Consider the following 11,288-nt stretch of genomic DNA (forward strand, 5'->3'; position numbering starts at 1 on the left):
TGCAAATCAGTCAGACTGATTTCCATATGGCAATGTCTGAACTGGGGTGGCGGAGTGAGCTAAAGAATGATGATGGATTAAACTCAGATCATTTGACTGGGGGTGAGTGCTTGCATTGTTCAACACTCTGTCCATCATCCCCTTAGGTTTTGCTTTGTTTGCCCTAAGCTGGCAGGGTATGCCCAGACGTGGGTCCCTTGCTCACTTTACCACTGGATTCAAGCTAGCCTGGCTGATGACGGCTGATTAGCCAGAAACCGGTCCCAGGATGCTTGTTTCCGGTCCAGGGAAGACATGGCTTGGCAGTTCGGGCTGGACTGTTCCCATGAGGCACAGGTTCAGACTGATTTGCATATGGCCATGTCTGAACTAGGGTGGCGGAGTGAGCTAAAGAATGATGATGGATCAAACCCAGATCATTTGACTGGGGGTGAGTGCTTGCATTGTTCAACACTCCGTCCATCATCCCCTTTGGTTTTGCTTTGTTTGCCCTAAGTTTGCAGGGTATGCCCAGACGTGGGTCCCTTGTTCACTTTGCCACTGGATTCAAGCTAGCCTGGCTGATGACAGCTGATTAGCCAGAAACTAGTCCCAGGATGCTTGTTTACGGTCCAGGGGAGACATGGCTTGGCAGTTCGGGCTGGACTGTTCCCATGAGGCACAGGGTCAGACTGATTTGCATATGGCCATGTCTGAACTAGGATGGTGGAGTGAGCTAAAGAATGATGATTGATTAAACCCAGATCATTTGACTGGGGGTGAGTGCTTGCATTCTACAACACTCCGTCCATCATCCCCTTTGGTTTTACACTCAGAGTGCTGCCAGCAGAAGGTCTGGTGCAGAAGTGAAATGGCCATTGCTCCTGTGGGTGAGGTGGTGGAGTGCCCTCCTGCCTGTTGTCCTCCATCTACCAGGTGTGTCTGCTTGCTGCATTCTGCTCCAATTAGCATAATACTTGAGACTTGAGAGACTTTCTTCACTAGCACACCCACCTGCATTTTCCTTTGTGCCTAGAGAGTACACCGCACACTGGATTTTGCCCATTGCGCAGATAGCCACTGCTCCTGCATACTTGGGACTTTTTTGTGTTTCATCCACCAATCAACTCACTACATGTCCCCACTGATGCCACAGTTCCCTGCTTTCTTGTCACAAAGTCTGGGGAGATACAAATGCAACATTGCCTGGTGCCAGTGATCAGACCCCCTCGTTACAGGAGACAGGCCTGCTGTGTTGACCTTTCATGTGGTCCATTCATGCTATGTAGCAATTTATAATGGATGGCCCTCCATTAGCCCAAGCGGCAAGATGGAAGGACTGGGTTTAACAGCTGGAAACATATTTTGCAGTTGTAGTACTAGAAAATTATCAACATCGTCCTATGCTACTACACCTGGGAGGTTCGGTCATCCATAAACTTGTAAAATCTGTGGCGGAAGCTGGCTCACCTTTCACATATGCTACTCTAAAACAGGCTTTGACCGCGCACTTTGAGCCCCTCGCAAACTCTGACTATGGCAGGTTCCTTCTTCGCCAAGGTCATCAGCTGCCTGAAGAGTCGGTGGATACCTTCAATGCTCGCCTCAAAGACCTAACCAGCACCTGCACACTACCACATGCTGAAGATGAGATTTGTGCTCAATAATTCAGGGCTGCTCCTCGGTCAAGCTAAGGGAAAACATCCTTCAAGTCCCAGGGATGTCCATGGCTGGTATGTTGACTATGGGTGGGTCCAAAGAGCTGTCCAAAGTAAGGATGGTGCATATGGAAGCAGCTCTACAACGTCAGGTCAAGACCAAACCTGTGAACACCATGGCTGCCAGCAGCACTGAAAAGAAGAAACCATGCTCCAACTCAAACCTGGTTCCCAACACGTGTTACGGGTGTGGTGAGGCCTATTCACACCAGGGGCTTTGCCCTGCTCAATGAAACAGGTGGTCCACCTGCAAAAAGCCTAATCATTTGCCAAGGTGTGCCAATCGTCTATACTGGAGAAAGTGCAGTTAACATTGTGCAGACTCCCATAAGGCCAGATGATAAAGAAGATATGGACGATGACAACACAGAAGGAGCTGTTCACATCATCCATGCCCTGCAACTCAGAGGACATCCACGGAGACGCATCCTCAAATGCAATGTCATACTTGCCGGCCATCAGGTGCCAGCATTAATTGATACAGGGGCGTTGTTAGACTTGACATCTTTTGCGTGTTTCCCCTGTCTTTTTGCATTCTGACCTCCTGGTTTTGACTCTGGTTTTGCTGGTTTAGTGTCTCTGCACACTTTCTCACTGCTGTTCAGTGTTAAAGTGCAAGTGCTCCTGTTGTAAATTGTGTTATGGATTGGTGTTTTCATGATTGGCATATTTGATTTCCTGGTAAACCCCTAGTAAAGTGCACTGAGTGTGCCAGGGCCTGTAAATCAAATGCTACTAGTGGGCCTGCAGCACTGATTGGGTCACCCACATGAGTAGCCCTGAAAAGGTAACTCAGACCTGCCACTACAGATTCTGTTGTTAAATGTTAAAATACATCTTTTAGTAAAAGTGTTTTTTACATTCTGTGTTTGAAAATACCACTTTTAAAAAGTAGGTATTTTCTTGCTTCGTCATCCAGTGTCCCTCTGCTAGGATGTGGATTGCCTGTCTGGCTTTGAGGATGACAGGGGCTGGAGAGGGACAGTGGCTCCAGAGAGTCTGATGGGTCAGGGCTGGGCTGAATAGACCTGGGTTGAATTTAGATTAGGGGGAGGAGATTTCCTTGCACCTGAATGGGCCTTGTCTGCCTTGCACAATGCCGTCTCCACCTCCTGCCAGGAAGCCGGGCCAGGGAGGACAGAACTGGTTTGAACTGAGTACAGACACTCTCTGCCTGAGAGAACACAAGATTTTGTGGTATAAGTACTGGGGTCCAGACCCCAGAACTTCAGAACTCTTTTGGACCTAGAAGACTGACAAGAAGAAGAGCTGGAGAAGCTGTGAGGAGGAACTACCACTTTGCTGTGTGCTTTGCTGTGTTGGCCTGCAATGGCTGCTTCTGTCCTGGGCAGTGAAAGGACTGGACTGAACTTTCTGCAATCTCTGTTTGTGAGTTTCTCCAAGGGCTTGAGGTAGAGCTTGCCCCCTGTTCAAGAAGTCTCAGGAACAGCAAATATTTCAAACTCTTCTGCCCTCAGCACTGGGGACTTTGTGTTTTGTGCTGCAACAGAAGAAAAGGGACCCCAACGCCGCCTACCATGCCGCTGCCAACTCCCTGCCTGAAGGCACTGCAGAGCTGCACCGCAACCCTGGTCTCATCGAAGACGCCTGCTCATGCCGCAGGTCGTCGTTAGGGATACCAGGGCGATGGTGTGAAGCGAGGTGGTGCAGAGTGTGGTGCCCTGGTATCCCTAACGAGGACGCTTCACGCCGACATCGAGGCCGCTGATTGCACCATGGTTCAAGGGCACTGCTCATAAGTTACACGACGCACCATCATCCTGCACCGCAGCCTTGGCCTACCCATGCCGGCATTGCCGACTCCAGTTCATCAGCCGACGACAGTGCTTCAGCAATGAAGACGCCGCTGCTTGCACTGTGACCTGCCAGCACTGCGACGAGCACTGCATCACTTCACACCGCAGCACTGGTCTCACAGACCCCTGCTGGACGACCGTCACCGAGCCGCTGCCTGCACCGTGACCTGAGGGCACAGCACACTGCACTTCGCACCGCAGCACCCGACGCCTGCCAACGCTGGAGCTTCCGACTTCAACCACAAGGAGTTCGATCTGCAACGCGTATGACTTCAAGGGCCCGACGACTCCATTACCGACCTCCAGAACCGATGCCTGTGGTGGCTGTGCTTTTGGAGCTCAACGAGAGGTTGCTGATGCCCTGCATTTCTAAAAGTACTGTTTTGCGGGTCTTCCTGACACCGTAGCTGGCCCGCGACGCTGCAGTCGGCCAGAACTGCTTGGATTTGTTGTTCACAACACCGTGATAGCCCCAGGCAGAGCTATCAACTTCAAGGAGCTTTATTTCAAGTTTATTTTGATAACTTAAGATTTCTAAGTACTGTATTGTGGATGTTTATAATTTTTGGTCTTGTTTTAAGTATATAAAAATATTGGATATTTTTCTAAACTGGTGTGGTGTCCTTTTGTAGTGCTTACGCTGTGTTACTGTTGGTTATGTGCAAATGCTTTACACACTGCCTCTAAGATAAGCCTGACTACTCATGCCAAGCTACCAAAGGGGTGAGCAGGGGTTATTTTAGGAGTGTAACTCCCTTATCCTGACTAGAAGGAAGGTCCCGACTTGGACAAAGGTGCAAACCCTTGCCAACTAGAGACCCTAATTTCTAACAGGCGTTGGTTAATATTACCGCGCAGGATGCTCAACAGACAATCCCTCTACAGCTGATCCTACATCCCACTTTCACCCATGTCTTTGTTTATGGATCGTCCACACCACTTCCCCTAGCAGGAGTGTTCATGACAGAGATCAACTGTGATCAGAAAGGTCCACCTCGAAGAGGGTTAGTGTGTATCCTGTTGACTATGGAGTACACACACTTTGTTAAAATACCCCTCACACACCAAAAGGGCCCTTGGTGTCATGCTTCATCATCGGGGTCTTCCCGCCCGGCTGCCGGACGGGGCAGTGCTGCGACAAGCGACTACGCTGGAGTAATACCACGGAAGCCACGGACGGAGGAGGAAGCACAACGAGGCAGGGGGTTGATTGGACCCTCAAATACCCTTCGGTCTAGTGTTGGCTCATGAGGCACTGTTCCTCACCCTAATAAGCATACTACATCAGTATCTTAGTATTTAGCAAGGGATGTGTATTAAAATATAAATTGTATATCCATACACATTGATCTTTTCTACACTTTTTTGTACATACACCCTATTGTGGCGGTACATTAGTGAGTGACAGGGGTATCTCTTACCCCAGTCCTGACGAAGGGGCATGGCGCCCCGAAACATGTTGACCCGCACAGGAAAGTAAGCCCATTAACCCGCTTACCCTTTCCGATACCACATTTTTTTAACAATACCAGCCAGTGCTTATTAAATAGTTTTTTCTATCACTAGGCCAGGTATTTTTTAACATCACTTTTTTATCACCCCTGACCCCACTGACACTCACTCAAATTCACTCACATAGCACCCACATTTAAAAAGGTGCTCCAGCGAAGTCGCTTGTCGCAGCACTGCCCCGTCCGGCAGCCGGGCGGGAAGACCCCGATGATGAAGCATGACACCAAGGGCCCTTTTGGTGTGTGAGGGGTATTTTAACAAAGTGTGTGTACTCCATAGTCAACAGGATACACACTAACCCTCTTCGAGGTGGACCTTTCTGATCACAGTTACTTTCACAAGAGGAGGACGTGCCCACCTCGGTGCCACACAGAACCACCTCTTCCGCCCCCTTTTGATTTCCCTACATGACAGAGATCAAGCATGAGTCTCACTCCACCAGTGCCAAAGTTGATGGCCCGACTCCCTGGGTCTCCCCAGTCATGGTGGCGTGGAAACCCAAGCAGCCAGACGAAGTCAGAATCTGTGTCAACATGCGTCAGCTAATCTGGCCATCTGACATGAGCGACATCTGATGCCCACTGTTGATGAGATCGCGGCAGAGTTCAGTTGTTTGAGATGGTTCTCCAAGGTGGATCTCGGCATTGGGTATCACCAGTTAATGCTTGCCATGGAGTCTAGAGCAATCACCACTTTTTTACCCCACATGGGTTTGCGGAGGTATAAACGTTTCAGTTTTGGAGTCTCCAGTGAGGCTGAGGTCTTTCAAGACACGATCAGATGGATTTTAACTGGCCTCATAGGTGTCATCAATGTCAGTGATGACATTCTGGTGCACGCCCCCACCTTGCAAGAACGCCTCGACCTCCTGAGAGCGACGTTCCAACTCTTAAGGGATAATAGTCATATAAGAAGCTTACACAAAACACGAGTAACAGGAATCGGATTAGAACTTTTTGTCTTTTCTTCCTTTTTTCCTAGAAACATTGTACTATACTTTTTATGCCAATCAAAAAAGATGGCAGCACTAGATTAGAGGCCATTTAAATGCCCTATCTAAAGGTGTTACAAACTACACTCGCCACAGTGAGTGTTAGTATGTATGAGCCTAAATGGAGTAAAAGTGCAGAGTGAGTGGGAGACTAGGGTGGGGTACATTCCCTTTACAATTTAAATATGTTGGAAGTTCACCACCATACCGCAAATAGAAATATATTGCAAATGGGTTTAGGTGAAAAGAATAGAAATCATGTTGATGTTGTCAATGTATAAAAGTATGGGGCACAAAGGATATTATGGGCGGATATGGGAGCATAATTTCAAATAAACCCCCTGTATTTACATGTTTTCCTTTTTCGTGTGGATAGAAAGTTACTCTGAGGAGGACTAAATCCCTGATTTTTGAGTCCTGAAGAAGGTGTTTGTTTTTTTAATTGGTTCTCTTACCACCAAAACGCGTCAATGCCTGTCTGTCAGAATCCAACCATACGAACTTCTGGGAAAGGAATGGTTATCCTACCAGTTCTTCTGTTTTTAAATATGTGGTGTTGGATCTATCCATGTAACAGGTTATGTAGAACTGTGCAGAAAGGGTTTCTTATTGAATTTTCTTGTGCTTTTGGCTTGATCCATTATAGTTTTTTGGTCATATTTTATTATATAGAGTGTATTATGATGTTTATTTCATGCCATGTATGAATTTTAACTGATGTATTGCATGCAATGGTATTTATTACTCTGATTTTCATAGTTTCTCCTTTTTGATTAAAAATAAAAATATTTGTAAGCGCTACATCTCAATTTGGTGTACATTTTTAATACCATATTTGTTATGTGTTGACTTAGGTAAAGGTGCATGTTCAGAGAGGATAGTATTCTAGTGAGTAAAAGTGTTGGTGCTATTTTATACACCGAGGGGAAGTTTTTCTTTACTGGATAACAGTCATACGCTCCACAAAGAGAAATGTGCTTTCCTCCAAAAGGAAATAATGTTCTTTGGATACTATTTTTCAGAAGATGGGGTCATGTCAGATCCTGCAAAGGTTTTGGATATTCAGTCAGCACTTGCATGCCAGTGTCACAGGTGTGCGCAGTTTACTAGGAATGGTTACCTATTGCGGGCATTTCATCTACAAATTGATTGCCCTCACTGCCCCACAAAGAGAATTAACCAAAGCTAATGTTGTGTGAAGCAGGGGATCCCCGAAGAAGAAGCTTTTCAAGCGAATAAAAGGGCTGTGTCTGCAGACACTACTTTGGTTTATTTTGACCCCAGCCGGATGTCAGAACTTTCTGTTGATGCAAGCACTACTGGATTGGGAGCAGTATTGTGACAAAAGCAGGTCAACGGTGAGTGGGCTCCGGTTGTATATGCCAGTTGTGCTCTGATTGAGACTGAATAGCGCTATTCTCACATAGAGAAGGAAGCCAATGCAGTGCACTGGGGCTGCCGCCATTTCCACATATACCTCTATGGTCAACTGGTCACTGTTCATACTGACCACAAACCACTGGTTCCTCTTTTCACTGGGTGATCCTCCAAGCTGCCCTCCCCCACCCCCTGGATTGAGAAATGGATCCTCCAACAGCAAGCCTACCATTTCTCCATTGTATGTCGATCTGGAGCACAGAATCCTGCTGACTATTCGTCAAGACATGCCAGGCCGACCCCTGTGGAGGAGGCGTCTGAAGCAGAAGAAGTGGAATAATATGTTTAGCTGGTAGCAGAGCAGCCTCAACCGATAACAATTTCACTATCAGAAATTGTTCAGGCCACTGCTGGGGATGAATGCCTCCAGTTAGCAATCTCTGCTGTTGCATTTGGAAACTGGAACACCCTTACTCACAAGGTTTCACATCACACTGAGGAAAAGTATTTTTCGATCAACAATAATTTTTAACAGGATTCCATTGGTTTTTGCATAGCCATCTCGTGGCAAACACTTTCACAGGACCCACCTGGTTGTTTTTCCTGATGTACGAGGAAAATTCTATGAGCACGACAAAAATCCATTTTTTGCAGGCCTGCATTTCTGCCCTGGAACTGTCACCCGCCCAACCCCCTGTTCTCTTCAGTTCATCAGAAAGCCACATGGCCCTCACCCAGAGTGAATGATTCATTTTTCCTCTCCTGCTCCCAGCCTGATAAAACATCCTTGACACAGTGATCAGGGTACCTAGACAATGGTCTGACTGCTGGACTCTAATCAGGGTAAATAAACAAATGACTTGAAAGACCAGGCTTTGATCACGCAATTGAACAATGACCTGAAAGAAAGAGCCCTGATCAAAGCAGAGTGGACAATGCTCTGTGTACCAAGCCTTGACCTGGTCACCAACTACAAGCATAGAGTGGACATTGCTCTGTGTACCAAGCCTTGACCGGGTCACCAACTACAAGCATCGCCTTGATCAAGCTATCAACTACAAACACTGCCCTGATTGGACAAGGGACTGACAGTCAAAAGAATGGTATGAGAAATGTATAAAAGGCTTGTAAGCTACAGAGTAAAGTAGCAACCTCCTGGGTTTTGTCTCTGACTAGCTTGGGACTCTGTTCCATAGCCCGGGCTATTGAATATATCTGGGTTCCTCCTGCAGACGAAGGCTCCTGTGTCTCCTTTTACTACGTATGAAGGGTATGGAAGATTTGGGCAGTTCCCCTGCCGCCGAGACCCTGTAAATGGGTTATTCCGGTTTCTTCAAATGGCAGCCCGAATAGGGACTCCACAAGTACGGAGATCAGGCCCGGTGGATGTGAGGGGGTGCATGGAGAGACTCCGACGGAGGCGCCCTATCCGAGGGATTCTTGTATTCCGGTAGACTGAATGACTCGCCCGCTCTTCCTCCCCACCCAGTCTGCGCCACTTGACCGCCTTCTCGCTGGAGTCCCCTAGCAAATAATTTCTGGAGGAGGACACAGCCCTACGTCTGCAGAAGAGAACTACCCCTGTAAGGTAAGGGGGGGCTGATCATCCACCACGTCTGTCTGTTCTGTTATTGACTTTCGCAAAAGCCAAGCAAGCGAGGTAAATTTTAAAACCCGCTGGTGTCTGGTCTGTATGGTTCTGTATGTATATTGACTTTTGCCAAAGCCAAGCAAGCAAGGTGAATTTTAGAAACCCGCTGGTGTCTGTTCTGTATGATTCTGCTATTAATGTCCTTTGCAAAAGACAAGCAAGCAAGGTGATTTTTTAGGAACCCGCTGGTGTCTGTTATCTGTTTTTAAGCATGCCGGTCAGTAGTAAGTTCAAGAGATTATGTTATTGTATGTGTACACAGGACTCCCAGCTGGAGGCAGCCTGCCCGTTTCCTCCAGAAGGGACCCCTGGACATACAATGTGTATGTCCACAAACGGTATGTATATATGTATGTATGCAGTAGCACTAAGTCCCACTTCACCTTTAAGTATACATTCCCAAACGTGTAAACAAACAACCCCACATATACCTGTAAGTTGTTTACACACAAATTCCCATATCTATGTCTTTGTGCATACAGAGCCCAATCTACACCCATTCTATAAACATAGGCCTCTTATAAGTGCAGAGGCACTCAATTGTATATTTAGCGTGTAAATTTGCGTTTAAACCAAGCCCCTCACCAAAGCGCCACAGACAAAAACAATCCTTGCTCTAACAGCAGGGAAATGTTCCGTCTTTTTGTTAAAAATAGAAGAGGAAAAAAAAATGTTTTCTTTCATTGTAGTTTATCACCAGTATGAGGAGGTCATCAGTGTGTATCCTTTTTTATAGAATAAACTTTTCTCCATCTGCTTGGGAGAAAACATGTCCAAAGTGAGAGTTACTTTTATCCATTTTTTTATATAGTTTAGCTTTTCTATATGCATGAGCAATTACATTGATGACAAATACTTGCTAATGGAAATGATGTTCAACTGATCCCATAGAACACACCGATTTTGAGTGAGTTGGTTATTTCCGTGATGTGAGAGATCTGGTAAAAATTACTTTTAAATGTTTAACATTTTTAAAATCTTTGCGTGATTCAAAAATGATGGCGCAAAAACATTTACTGCAGTCCTATAACTAAATAGTTTTTGTGTAATTAGATAATAGAGTAGTATGTGTGTGTGTTGGTGAATTTACGTGTGTGCTTGAGTGCGTGCAAATGCATGTTTGTGTGCGTTCCCTTGTGTTCATTTGTGCGTGTGTGCACCACTATAAGTGTATGAGTGCATGTGTCTATGTGAGTGAATTGATGTACGTATATGTGCATATAGAAATGTTGGTAAGTCAGTGTATGTTTGCGTGTTTTTTCCTACAGTCCGCTGCTCAATAAAACTGTTCTTCCAGATTGCCTGCGTGTTCCTCCTCTTTTCTATCCCCATAACCTTTTTTTTTCTCTTCACCATTTTAGTCCTCCCCCCCCCTTTCTTTCATCCTCTGTACCCCGAACTCATGTTCAACTTTCTCACGCCATCCTCACTGTCCTTTTGATCACTCTTTGTGCACCATCTTGCTGCTAACATACAGCCTGGTCTACCTCCTTTCGCTTATTTACTTTTGACTTTTATTTTCATTGATCCACTGCAAAGAGATAGTACACCTTTCTGGTTGTCAACTTTACAGAGCAGTAAACCCTTCCTGGCTGACTAGCACCATATAAAAATGCAAAATAAATACATGAATGCATGCATGTGGGTCTGTACGTGTGTCGAGTTACAAATCTGAATGGCTTGAAAGTTGGTTATCTGTGTTAAAAAAAGGGACAAATTAATGGTATCTGGCAGCTCTGGCGCCTTCGGCTAATGCTTCAGTGTTTATCCCACAGGAACCATTTTGCCCTTTGCTCTTTCCGCTGCAGACAGTTATAGAATTATGATAAAACTGATGACTAACCCTGGAAACAATGGGCCCGATTCACAGAATGAACTTAAGACTCAATCCTAAACTTACTACTATTTTGGTATTCACAGAATGCACTTACTCATTTCGGTATTCAGAGAAGGCACTTACTCATTTTGATATTCACAGAAGTTAGTAGTCCTAACTTTAGGACTCCTAAATGCCTTCTGTGAATACCGAAAGTCTTAAAATTAGGATTTTTCTCAGTTTAGTAGTAGTAAAGTTAGGACTCCTAACTTTAGGACTCCTAAATGCCTTCTGTGAATACCGAAAGTCTTAAAATTAGGATTTTTCGTAATTTAGTAGTAGTAAAGTTAGAACTCCTAACTTTAGGACTCCTAAATGCCTTCTGTGAATACCGAAAGTCTTAAAATTAGGATTTTTCTCAATTTAG

The sequence above is a fragment of the Lissotriton vulgaris genome, chromosome 8 (genome assembly GCF_964263255.1).
Source record: "Lissotriton vulgaris chromosome 8, aLisVul1.2, whole genome shotgun sequence".
In the NCBI taxonomy this organism is placed as follows: Eukaryota; Metazoa; Chordata; class Amphibia; order Caudata; family Salamandridae; genus Lissotriton; species Lissotriton vulgaris.